Genomic DNA, 13,195 nt, shown 5'->3' with positions numbered 1-13,195 from the left:
GGACTTTTACGGCGTGACCTCAAATGAGCCCTTTTACATTAGCACATAGGTTAAATTGGGTGAGCGTGATGCATTTTTGTGTGCTGCAAACATCATTGTAGTTGGACTTCACCTAGTTCCAGTCACTGTAAGAGTTGCTAGCTGACTTCTCACCCTACATCTGCAGTTTCTCACCCAGAAAGTCCTATAAATCAAGGGCATTTTCCAAATGAGTCTTCTGATCTGCATGCAGTACGCCTTCAGAAAGGTTGTTTCTGGGTTTTGAGTGCATGCGAGCAGAACATTCTAAACAGGAAACCGATTCCTAAATGACCGCCCTGGTTTTTGTTTGGGAACCTCGAAAGCCCACAAAGAGCCTGTCTGTGTGACCTTTGTGCTCGTACAAGAGAATGAAGAGATGACATGTGCTTTCTTGGTTGATTCATAGATCTTGTTCAAACACATGGTTAAGCAACAACTTGGTGGAAAACTGTGGATTTATACCCAGTGGTAGCTTTGCTTTCTTTACTGTGAAGCTTTTCAGTCTGACAAATTCTTCAGCTTTTCTTGCTTTTGCTTCTCCCAAAGTCACTGTGCCAGACAGTATTGCCTCCCTCAGGACATTTATTTTCTTCTAAGAATGTGGTCTGTACATTCACTCTGCACATACACAACTTGTAGCTTTACCTACTGCCTAGCCAAGTGGGCAAAAATAGAATCTCTGTTCCAACCTCACTTGTGGGCTACATATGTGTTCATGCCACGGGAGCTGGAAATAAGAACCTGGGATGTTTCAAACATATACATCTGGTATTGTGTGCCCAAACTGTTCTCTACTAGCTTAAGCATTTTATATATTTATTTCACAGGTTCAGGGCAGCTTGCAGCATTTTATATAAAACAAAATCTCATCAGATCTTAGAAGTTAAGCAGGGTTGGCTCTGGTTAGCATTTGGACAGGAGGTTGTCCCAAGGGATTTTAGGGCTACAGTGCTGAGACAGATAATGGCAAACCACCTCTTAACAGCTCTTGCCTTGGGGTCACCATAAAGTCAGCTGCAACTTGACTACACTTTCCACCCTTATCACCACTCTGCTTCAGAAGAGTCAGCTGTGCAAGTTCTAACCCTTCCATCAACATTTTTATTTGGCCCCCTGTAAATGAAGAATATTTTGCTAAGAGATAGTGATGTGTTTGGGGGTGCAGGGATTGCTCTCTGAACATCATGTTTTGGGGAGGGATATTTTGAACCATTTGTTTAGGGTCTCATCTGGAGCATGATGCAAATTACCCTTCATTGTGACAGACCTGCTAGAGAAGCATTTATTCTTCCCCCTCATCAATCTTACCCAGTTCTCATTACAGCAGAGGTGTAACAAAGGGGGAAAGTGCCCGGTGCACTGGTGCGCCCTCTGCCCTGGAACGCCCCAGCCACACACCCCCACACCCCAGTGCATTGTGCACCCCCCTGTCCCCTTGGAGCTATGCCTCTGCAATACAGCCCCCATCCCACATAACTTTTATCCATGGATGTCCCATTATCTCCATCACAGATGTTTGTGTGGGGTCAAAGGGGAACTTCCTCTTCTCTTTTTCAGCAATGGAAGACCCGGCTGAATCTAGGACTAAAGGTGCTGTGAATCAGTTTTGAGGATACAGCCACCCAGCTGGAGAAATTGGGATGGTTTTTCTGTTCATCTGTCCTAGAAAGGGAGTGTACTTCTCCACTAGATGGTGCAGCAGCATCATCTCTTTCCCCTTTTTGGCAGGGAGAGAGCTATCAACAGTGTCTTGTGGCATCTCTCTAAAAACTGGCTATGTTAAAAGCCAAATCCATGGGAAGAGCCTTGAAATAAATGTTTGTCCAATATCATACTGTAGAATATTTTTTTAAAGGACAAATAGTAGTTCGAAACAGGCACTGCTCTGCTGATCTCAGGTGAACTCTCTCTTGTTTGAGTTTAGTTGAGCAGGAGGAGGGCAAAGGCAGCAGGGCTTTCCTAAGGGTGAGCGGACAAGCCACAGGTGTCTCTGATGTACCCAATTGGAAAAAGTGGTGGGTGTTTAATACTGCTGCAATTACAGGAGCATTTTTTCCACAAATTCCCTTGCTAAATGAGAACGAAAAGTGGGCTACTGAATTTGGCAGCTGGTTCTCCTGTCTATTGTATCAAAGAATTTTTGCTTCTGACTGAATAGGTTTCATTTTATGCTGTGTTCTGCCGTGACCCTGAAGATGATTTACGTGCAAGCTCCCCACCCCCACCCCAGCTACTAGTTCATTATAGAAATGAGTTTTGATAGCCTTGCTTTCCTAATCAACATCAGTCCATCCAAGGCCTTGAGGATACTATCTGTTACCAACAGGTGAAGAATGTATGCATTTGGCTTTCCTATGTGCACTTTCAAGACCTGGAGTAAGGGGACTCCTAGTCTGTTTTTTTTACGCTAGCACAAATTAAGAGTGGTATCTAGGCTGAGTAAGATACTTCAGGACACCTGGTGTGGGAAATGTGCTATGCTAATGCTAACTAGATAAATGCAGAATCACTGAACATTTCTGAAACAAGCAATCAATTGACAATTCCTAGTGTAAGTGGTTCCTTTAAAGCTAGATCTGTCCTCCCATGGCCAAATTCAAATTGCACATCTCTCCAGGTGGCATTTCAAGCATATGATACTCATCGCAGTGAGGTGAAGCAAAGGAGGGCAAGGAATGGGGTACAGGATCAATGTTCTCTCTGAACAGGACTTTGGAAGAGCAGAGATTTTTAGCTTTAAAGGGGGCTTAGCTTTAAAAGTGGGTTGGACAGATTTATGGAGGAGAAGTCAATCTATGGCTACCAATCTTGATCCTCTTTGATCTGAGATTGCAAATGCCTTAGCAGACCAGGTGCTCGGCAGCAGCAGCAGCAAAAGGCCATTGCTTTCACATCCTGCACGTGAGCTCCCAAAGGCACCTGGTGGGCCACTGAGAGTAGCAGAGTGCTGGACTAGATGGACTGTGGTCTGATCCAGCAGGCTGTTTCTCATGTTCTTAGAGGGCAGGGGTATTGGCGAGAAGAGGGAGTAGATTAGAGAAGGAAAGCAGGAGGTCGCATATGCTGTCTGAACTGGCAACAGTAGAGGGGGAAGATCCATCTGAAGAGGTCCTATCCAGAAGCCAAGATGGCGGAAAGATAGCCTGGGGGAGAAACTGAACCTTCTTTATCCATTTCTGGTTACCTTTCTGTTACCTTTTTTACCTGAGCATTTACTGTGTGGGTAAAAGTCATTGGCTACAAATTTGGATGTGTCTGGCTGTTGGGTCTTGTTCTAGGTTCTGTCCTGCCATTGAAGAATTTTGGGTTACTCTGCATCTGGAGAATTGTTAGAATGCATCCTCCTAATGGAAGTATTATAAGCATCCAAGCTGCCATTGGAAGAGTTTGGGGGCGGGGGGGGGGGGCAGTGTTCATGTGAGACATCTAGATGAGGATATTCTGGGTAGAATCAATCTTTATTACGGTCATAGACAGGCATAAGGTAAATAAGACACAATTAAAAGGATAAAGTATATCTAAAAGAATCTACTGATAGAAGAAAATTGAGAACACAAAAAGGTATATGAACATAAAGGGGATGAAATAAAAGTGTAAATATTAAAAAGAAATAAGGGAACAGTAAAATTAGCAGATAAAAGACTGTACCCATTAAGACTATTTTATAGCTCACACCATTTTTTTACATGCTTTAAGTGCTGCTGCTCAAAATTGGGCTAGTATCTTAAATAAAATTCCTTGAAATCTGGTCTTTCAGTTATTCTGACTTGGTTTTGTTTGATTGAGTATGAAGTCCCTGATCCAAGCAAAACTGAAAAGGGTGAAACCAAGCCAAAATTAAACTCTTTGGGAGCCCACAGGGAGAGAAAATTTCTAGAAAATTTGAAGCCAAGGAGGGTTGAGGGGGGATTTCTTCTGGGGAGAAATGAAAATAGATGCAAAACTTTCTTATCCAGTCTAAATTTATTTTAGTGCTTTGATGCATTTTATGTTATTTATAAATTGGAATGTAAAGGTATCATGTGGAATTTAAATTTAAAAGTATTTCTGTCGAAGAAGAACAGTTGAATTTATATCCCCCCTTTCTCTGCAAGGAGACTCAAAGGGAATTATAAACTCCTTTCTCTTCCCCGCTCACAACAAACACGCTGTGAGGTAGGAGGGGCTGAGAGAGCTCAGAAGAACTGTGACTAGCCCAAGATCATGTGTTGGAGTGCCCAGGCTAATCTGAATTCCCCAGATAAGCCTTCGCAGCTCAGGCGGCAGAGCAGGGAATCAAACTCGGTTCCTCCAGATTAGAGTACACCTGCTCTTAACCACTGCGCCACTGCCACCACAGTTTTCTACAAGCAGGAAAAAGAGAGAGAGTTGCAAACTGCTTCTATAACATACGTATCTTCCAGCTAAAATAGGGTGTAAGAGTTCAACAGTTGAAGCTCCAGCCAAAGGGGACGTTGATTCTCAAAAGCTTTATGTTAGTCTCTAAGGTGCTGCTAGACTCAACCCTGGAACTTCTGCAGACCGGCACAGCCACTGTCTAAAACTATTGCAACAGAATGTTTTGTTACCCACAACTTTAATAATGGAAGGACCAGTTCAGAAGGTGCTCTGCAACAATTTCATTAAGCGTTGCATAATGTAGGTGAAGCACAGCGCTGACATATTTCATGCAGAGAGACCAGATATTGCTTTTACTAGCATTTGGGAGTTTCCTCATAGCTGATGTCCAGCTAGCTTCACTGCTGGGTGTTTTAGTACTTTGTTTACTCTTTCACTGGTTTACAATTTCACAGTCAGAGTGTCTATGTAAATTTAGGAGGGCTGGTAGTCTTAACTAAGCAGAAATAAAAGCTCTTGCTGTCTCCAGAGATTGTCTGCAAGCTGTGTCCTTTTCAGCCTTGCTATCATCACAGCTGGCGTGGTCCCTTTGATGAAGCTTTTCCCGGTTTCTTTCTATTATTTTTACTCAAACCTGTGCTTGGAGACTGTAGATCATGGGGTGACCAGTATCAGCTTCCTGTTTTATATTACCTACAGAATGGGAGCCAGTTCTCCAAAGTAGAAGCATAAGCATAAGCATTTTATTGTCATTGTGCACGCACAACGAAATTTACAGCAGCATTCCTCGATGCACACAATTTCAGACTCATACCCCATCCTTGCTTTCCCCTTCCTCCACCCATCCCTACACAGCCCCAAACACATCAACACGAAGCCACGGAGTTCAGCATAGAAGATGCTATTCAACATCCTTTTCCCCCCAGTCTCCCCCCCCCCCCCCCACCCCCAGCTTCTCACATTAACCTGATGAAGGACTGGTTGCATAAAATAAAATGTGGGCGAAAATCCATGTGCAGAAGCTAAAAATATGTCACAGGCAAAATTACTATTAATTTACTTTTCCCACTTAAAACACCAAGGGTTGAACTGACTGTGACAAGCAAGAGGACTCTATCTGGGATGTCCTGTGTGGTTTGTTAAAGAAGAAATGCCTCCACTTGGTGGTGGGCTGCTTTAAAATGCAGAGCAAGAGCAGCACAAAACTTTCCCTCTTCCAAGGCAGTTAATTTTATCTAAATCCGTGACAAAATGTATACCCTTCCTAGGGTTGCCAGCCTCCAGGTGGTGGCTGGAGATCTCCTGGAATTACAACTTATTTCCATTTTCACCTGGAGAGCATGACTGTTTTAGAAGGTGATCTTCATGGCATTATACCCCATTGAGGCCCCACTCCAAACCCCACCCTCCCCAGGGTCCACACCTAAAATTTCCATGTGTTTCCCAATTATGCAGTAAAATATATATATCATAGAGACCCCAAGGGCCATCAAGTCCAACCCCCTGCAATGCAGGGACACATAATGAAAGCACTCCTGGCAGATGGCCATCCAGCCTCTATTTAAAAACCTCCAAAGAAGGAGACTCCACCATTTATCTTTAGAAACCTCCACCATTATCTTTAGAAACCTCTTTGTGTCAGAGTGATGGAATCAGAACCTCAGATCCAATTCTGTTTTTCTATGAAGCTGCCTTGCCATTTTCCAGGGTTGCCAGGTCTCTTCCGGCCACCAACAGGTGATGTGGGGGGGGGGGGGGGAGACCAGGACAGCAGTTTCACATGGGGAATTTCCTGGAGATTTGGGGATGAAGCCTGGGAGGACAGGGACCTCAGTGGGCTACAATGGCATAGAGCCCAGCTTCCAAATCATCCATTTTCTCCCTGGGGGACTGATCTCTGTAGTCTGGAGATCTACTGTAACTTCAGGGGATCCCCAGATCCCACTTGGAGGCTGGCATCCCTAGGCTGACCTTTCTCATAAGGTGGCTGAGATGCTAATCTTTGCATTTCCTGAAAGAGATGTATGCTTTGAGGAGTAGGCCTGCTTTTCTTTTAATAGCTGTGCAGGAGAGAGAATTTTGATAGGTGTAATTAATTTCTCATTCTCTGCTTGCCTGACAAACTGCACTTGCTGACATTCTTTCCATGTATTCAGAATTTCAACGCAGGCGTGTCCTTTCCTTCTTTTCCCTGCAACATTCTCCAGTCAAGGCCAACTGGGGAGGGGAAACAGAAGGGACATTTGGGCTGGCCCTCAAGGACAAAGGGAGGCTCAAATTGAGACCCTTGTTAATTTTTGGCATTGGGTAAATTTCACAACAACATGGTGTAGTCTGTAGTGGTTAAGAGTGACGCACTCTAATCTGGAGAGCCAGATTTGATTCCCCAATCCTCCACATGAATCCCCGGTGACCTTGGACCAATAACAGTTTTCTCAGAACTCTCTCGGCCCATGCAGAAGCAGGCAATGAAAAACCACTTCTGAATGCCTATTACCTGGAAAACCCTATAGGGTCGCCATAAGTTAGCTGGGACTTGGCAGCAAACACACACATTTTAATGCCTTATTTTGTCTTCATGTGTCATCCTTTTAAATGTTTATTTTAGCTAGAGACCTTACTGGACCCCTGAGCGGCAGGGACGTATCTGCCAGAGGGACAAGGGGGGGGGGGATCAACTGACTCCGGGTGCCAGTCTTTAGGACACGTGGGGATGCAAACAACAAATCATAGTAGTCAAGACTGAGCTTGATGAACCAATGGGGAAGCTTTATGTGACCATGAAGGAAAAAAGAAAAGAGTAAAATACTGGAAAATTGCATTTCCTACTCCTTCCCCCCTTAACTGTGCTCTATTTTACCTCAAGGGAGTGAGGGTAATACATTATGTGCTGCCATTTGCTTTCCTAATGAAGAGTAACACCACTGCATTTGTAGATGATAAAAAAAAACCAGCTGTCCCTGTTTGATGGGTACTGAGAATATTTCTGAAAGGATTTAGAAACAGCTTATTTAGCCGCCAGTGGAATGGCATGAAATCAAATGCCTTAACAAATAGCTTAGGAGGTCTCGTGAGTGGTAAACCTCTACCTGCCACCGCCTGCTGTCGCTAATGCACAGTTTCCCTGGGATCTGTTGTCAAGCTTGGCTGCTCTGCAAACAAATAATGGATTTAAAATGCCTCACGCAAAGTGGCAAAAGAGCTGAATGCATAAAAGCCACTAATTAGAATAATTTAACAGGTTTAACACGCTGTGGTATTTATATAAACAGACAATTGAAATCTCCGTCTTACAGCAGAATTAGTTTCTGAATATTGAAGCCTCCCTCACCCCCGCCCCCCCCTTTTCCCTATAGTGCCGATGAAAATGGGTGGGAGGCCACCTGGTTGAAGGGAGATGGAAGAGCAAACTGGCTGTTAAGCATCATAACTTTAGTTTATTAGTCTTCCATGTGCTGTAGGCAGGGCAATATTGGAACACTGGTGTGTAAACAGGCGAGCCAAGATATACCTCATCGAGCACAACGTGATTACACTTCCCAGTAAATGAACACAGATTCGTCTGCAACTGCCATAGATTAAGCCATGGTGGCGAACCTTTGGCACTCCAGATGTTATGGACTACAATTCCCACCAGCCCCTGCCAATTGGCCATGCTGGCAGGGGCTGATGGGAATTGTAGTCCATAACATCTGGAGTGCCAAAGGTTCGCCACCACTGGATCATTAAGGGGTAGCTTCGGCACAGTAATGGCAAGAGCCCACTGGTCACTTGGTACTCTTCCATGTCAGAAGTGCCTACAGTCTGAGCCATCTTATTCGACAGGAGACCTTTACATAGCTTGAGCTTTATGCATGAGCACCTCTGTAAACACATAAATTACAGCTGCCAAACAGAAGCATTTTGTCAGGCCTGTCCCCTCCTGAACGATCCCTTAGCCTTTTTCTAAAAACCATTAACACGAACTTATTTTTTGCACTATCAATGATGACCAACATAGTATTTACTTTCATTTATAAAATATGTAAAAAGTATGCTTAGTAATTAATTAGGAAACCTTGAGAATAAATTAATTATATAACTAATTTATGCCAAACTTTGCATAAATTAATCACGCAACTAATTTATTCTAAACTTTTCTAATTAATTGCTAAATGTGCTTGGTGGAGGGTGTGTGTTTTTTTTGGAATAATATTCAATATTGGGTTGCTTTTCATGGCTGGCACAAAAGAAAAGGAAAGATGCCTTTGGCTTGTACAATAGCTTAAGGTCACCTACTATGCTTAGTTATTAATGGTAATTGATTACAGGGTTATTCCCCACCCCACCCCCCAGTACAGCTGCTTTGATTACTACTATGGTTGTACTCAAGGACCTAGAGGCAGTCTGTTTTTTTCAATGCAAAAAGTTTATCCCTGATACCCCAACTGCATAGCTGGCACTGGAGTAGTGATGGGGGCAGAAGGGGACTACAGCTCCAGGTGCCACTTCCTGGGAGACGCGTGGCTGTGCCCCTCCTCACAACTGCACCCCATCCCCCCCCAGCTCCATCAGACCAATAGGGGAGCGATTGGGTCATTTTTAAAAGGTGCCATATCTTGAGCAATTGTATCAGTGTGGTTCTGGTCAAATAGACACCTTTCAGCATTCTCTAGTTGTGGTCTGCTTGATATGGCAAGAGATACACGGATAAAAACTTTTATTTGGGACTCTAGGTGTGAATTGGACGGTTTGAGGTATCTTTTAGAAGGGGTGAATTTTAATATTACAGTTTTTTACAAGTTGATTAAGATTAAAAAATTATTAATTATGGATTGTTTATACAGATTGTATCTAAGCCTGCATAAACAATATATACAATCTTCTTTTAGTGTTAATCTTTGTGTGACATTGCTCAGAGCTGAATTGGCTGTATGAGCAGTATCATTAAAGTAAATGCAAACAGTTTACTCAATGTATTGTCGAAGGCTTTCGGCTGGAATCACTGGGGCATTGTGTGGTTTCCGGACTGTATGGCTGTGTTCTACTAGAACACAGAAACCACACAACACCCCAGTTTACTCATTCTCACCTATTATTGGCTCTATTACATGTGCCATCAACTCACAAATGGCTAATGGCAACCCCAGCAAGGGACTTTCAAGGCAAATGAGAAGGAGAGGTGATGTGCCTCTGTCTTTCTCTGCAGAGCCTTCCTTGGGGGTCTCCCATCCAAGTTTCGACCCTGCTTAGCTTCCAAGATCTGATGAGATCAGGTTATACCATGCCACCTTCCCTCCCAATCAGCTGCGTCGCAGTGTTTTCATTTGGGCAAGTTCTGCTGCTTAATAGCATCACTGAACCACCAAACACACACACACACACACACACACACACACACACACACACACACACACACTCATTCCCATCCTATTTAACACATTGCTTATTTTGGGTGCTACATGGTGAGTGCAGGAGAGGGGATCAGGGTTTTTTTCCTGTTACTGGAATATTACAACTTGTGGCACCACCTAGTGGGCACTGGGAAATTCTACACTTCATGGGAGAGGCTGGGGACTATCGTACACATTTGTGCGTAAATTGCTGGCAAGTTGAAGCAGACCTACAGCAACCCCAGCAAGGGGCTTTCAGGGCACGTGAAAAGCAGAGGTCGTTTGCTGTTGCCTGCAGAGCCTTCCGTGGAGGTCTCCAAGTGCCAACCCTGCTTAGCTTATGAGACCTACTAAGATCTGTCTATATCAGGGGTAGGGAACCTGCGGCTCTCCAGATGTTCAGGAACTACAATTCCCATCAGCCCCTTTCAGCATGGCCAATTTCAGCCCCTTTCAGCATGGCCAATCTGGAGAGCCGCAGGTTCCCTACCCCTGGTCTATATCATGGTGCTTTCCCTCCAGATCATACGTGAAGAGCAAAAAATATTAAACATAAAAATTTAATTCTTTTAGCCTGTTGCACTTGTTGCCACTAATTGTGCTCAAATGGCAAGCACCATGCTGTCTCGGGCTCCTCTCATAATAAAGAACATACATTTGTACTTTTTAATCTGTTAGCCACCTTGGTGGTGTTGGAGGAAAGGGACTTGACGCTGTTTCCTGCCTCAACCTACAGAGGGGGTTTTACTAGATAGCCAGTGACTAGAAAGGGACCTAGGAATTTGTCACCTTTACTCTATCGTACTGGTTCTATCCCTTTGATATTAGACTGATACTCTTAGGGACTTCCTCCCTTCCTTCCGCCTTCTCCTCGACCCTCTCCATCTTACTTTCACCATGCCTAGGGAGAGGATGTGTGCCCTGCGCATCAGTCTCCATCCAGCTAGAATAGAATAGTTAGTGAACCTATCTCTCCACCTTTCTATCCAGAATGGAGTTCATTAATAAATACTCTTTTTAATAGATTAGAAACTACAAACGACTACAACTTTCTTTTATCTCCAAAGCTCTCTCCCCCAAGCTCACCCACACTTGCGTGTCCAGATAAGCTCCACTGTGTTTTTAGCCTCTGTGCACTCTGCTCGTTGTGCAAGGGAAAACACACACGAGGTGTTGTTTCTCCCAACAGGTGGCACTTATGAGGGCAGAAAGGCAGGTGATGTCATTCCACCAGGTGCAACACTCTTGGAATTATTTATTAATATAATTAATTAATTTTATAGGCTGCCTCATCCCCGAAGGGCTCGAGGCGGCTCACAATACGGCTGTTCTAACAAACAACTTAAAAACTTAAACCCCTTAAAAACCTATGCAGCATAAATTAAAACAACAAAAGTTTTTAAAACAAAAGTTGTTTAAAACAGGTGCCCGAACTAAGGCCAAAAGGAGGGAGGGAATAGGCAACTGATTACAACTGATCTCCAGATTGTCAGATCAGTCAGGAGAAAATTATATCCTACTTAGTTTGTCCCCCTCCCCAAATTGTGCCCTTCTCATATACCACTCCCAAATACCCACAAATTTCCCAACCTAGATTGGTACTAACATGTAGGGGTTTGTTGATTTCCATCAATTATCTCTCCTTCTAGAGCAGGGGTATCCAACTCTGGCCCTCCAGATGATCATGAACTATGATTCCCATCAGCCCCTGCCAGCATGCTGATGGGAATCATAGACCATGAACATCTGGAGGACCAGAGTTGGACACTCTTGTTCTAGGCCAGGGGTAGGGAACCTGCGGCTCTCCAGATGTTCAGGAACTACAATTCCCATCAGCCTCTGTCAGCATAGCCAATTGGCCATGCTGGTAGGGGCTGATGGGAATTGTAGTTCCTGAACATCTGGAGAGCCGCAGGTTCCCTACCCCTGTTCTAGGCTGTTCCTGATGCCCACTGTTTCTTTGACGGGCTGAGTGGGGCTGGCTAGCACACAAGGATCAGCCCTCAAGGTGCTGGTTCTCAGTATTGGTGAGCACCGTCACAACAAAGTCAGGACATTTCTGCAATACTTGAATCTAAGATGTAGAATCAAGTTTCAACTACCCTCCACCTTTTATTTTGATTTGATTTATGCCATAGCCTCCTTTCTTTCTGAGACTCAAGGTGGGTAATAGAATAAAAGCAATGTACTCATGCCATACAGCCATACAGGTCAAGACATTCAATAAACAATGCTATAGTACAGAATTAAAAGGCAATGTGAACAACAAATTACCAAGGCAAAGTGTGCTAGAAAAAGTGTAGTAAGTAGAACTACAAAAGTAGGCTAATACCTAGCATAACTATTGTTACACAATACAACCCCCGCCCCTTTATTTCCTTTTCGCCGTCAAATCATAGCCAACTTATGGCAACCCAATAGGGTTTTCAAGGCAAGAGAAGTTCTGAGGTGATTTGCCACTATTTGTCTCTGTGTTGCAACCATGGACTTCCTTGGTTGTCTCGCATCCAAATATTGACCAAGGCCAACCCTGCTTAGCTTCCAAGATCTGACCAGCCTGGGCTATACAAGCACCCTTCGGGATTGTTCCATTTTGCTACAGTTCTAATCCCTTCATAAAAAGGCTCTGCTGAATGCTTCTGTTGTGTATGGTCGGTTGAATGATAGCCTTAAAGTGTAAACTAGGCCTCTATAGTCTACTTCACATCAATCAGCATCTTCTACCCACATTCTGTGAAAGCAGGTAACAGAGCAAAGTGCAGCCTGTGGAGTAAATTATTCTGACAATGGGATAAAAAAAACCCTTCAGCAGGCTCAAATTTAGAACAAGGGGTAAGCTGAAGTCCCAAGGGGTATGCCTGCTCCCCTGAGGTACAGGTTTTCCATACATGTGCCTGTTAAGAAAGGTTTCGCTAAACCTCCTGAGTCAAACCGTCACCTGGATCAACCTCAAACCTTCCCACCTTGCTATTATGTCACAAAATTTCCCAGATGTCTCTCTTGCCTTTCAGGATCGAGAAATTATTACACCAAAATATAAACAACAGGAACACCATGCATACATACTAATACATTAAACAGGAGACATGTGTTTGGCATTGCCAAATAAATTAATTTTCTGCAAAGGCTGATGTATGCATAAAATCATATGTAACGCTTTATATATACTTAATCAGCTTTCAGATCTGTACCCTGGAGTAGCAATTGGCATTTGGAGAGCAGTTGAGAAGATACTGCTGTAAGTAGATACTTGCAACAATTTGCTGAAAAGGATTTCCTCACACCCCTACAGTCCAGCTCCATATGACTTACTTCTAGGCAAACTTTCATAGGATTGCATTCTTCATGTCACTGTCCGTTGGCTCGGATACCTCATTTTTAATAATCCTTCTTTCAGTTATGCAGGATAATGCTTCCAACATATAGTTATCTCTACATCTCTCAGTAACCTACAGTTTCTGTGG

This window comes from Sphaerodactylus townsendi, linkage group LG02, assembly GCF_021028975.2.
Source record: "Sphaerodactylus townsendi isolate TG3544 linkage group LG02, MPM_Stown_v2.3, whole genome shotgun sequence".
In the NCBI taxonomy this organism is placed as follows: Eukaryota; Metazoa; Chordata; class Lepidosauria; order Squamata; family Sphaerodactylidae; genus Sphaerodactylus; species Sphaerodactylus townsendi.
This window is presented reverse-complemented; position numbering follows the sequence as displayed.